Genomic DNA, 959 nt, shown 5'->3' on the forward strand with positions numbered 1-959 from the left:
GGATCTTACGACTATTATTATAATAGCCAATTACAACATTTACGTTTTTATGAATTACAAACGTGAACCGTAAAGGTACAACATCTGTCATGGAATTTTTTTCCGTAACCCCCACAAGTTTTTTTCACAGTGTAGCATGAACAGAAATTGTTGGTATTATGAATCCTCTCGTTCGTAACATGAAAACTTTCGTTCATTATGAATGATTTTCGGATCAATATGTTATGAAGGGACCACCAAACACCAGTCAATTGGTAAGGTACTGATCTGAAAATCATTCAAAATATAAACAAAAGTTTTCATAATACGAACGATGTGTGTTCATACTATGATAGCACAGCATTTCTTCATATTATGAACAGGAGGTTCATATGAAGTCTGACGTTCATAAAATTTTAAGTGTGCACGAGGGTACATCATTCACGGCACGGTCCTCCACTCAGTTCAAAGACGCCGCCAGTGATTTGCAGTATTTTACAAACACCACCGCACGGTCCTGAGACGAAGCGGTACTCCTACAGATCGATATCGTCCGACTGAGCTTCTCAGTTTCACGCCCCACTCCAAAGACACAGTGTAAGGCAGCCTCATTCTTTCCCTTTCCTTTTCCACAAGAAGTTGACGCTGCTGCTGTAGGTAGGCACTCGGTTTCGTATGTATCTCGCCGTGAGATTCCCTCGGCCTCGCCTCCATTTGAATGTTCATGCTCACCCACTCGCACACCAAACACATGGTAATGCACTCGTTGACGGGGACGCGGCGCGGCGTAGCGTAGCTGAGCGTAGCTGAGCGTAGCTGAGCGTAGCGCGCCAAAACCAGAACCGGCAGGAGAGGCAGTCGGGCCTCTCCATGCGAAAAGAACCGGAATGCAACTGTCGATCCGCCGGACCACGTCAAGTCACACCATTTGGATGCCTTTTGGTTACAGGCAGGTGAGAGGGAGGGAGGGAGGTAGAAAG

This window comes from Frankliniella occidentalis, unplaced genomic scaffold, assembly GCF_000697945.3.
Source record: "Frankliniella occidentalis isolate FOCC.00 unplaced genomic scaffold, Focc_3.1 Scaffold7, whole genome shotgun sequence".
In the NCBI taxonomy this organism is placed as follows: Eukaryota; Metazoa; Arthropoda; class Insecta; order Thysanoptera; family Thripidae; genus Frankliniella; species Frankliniella occidentalis.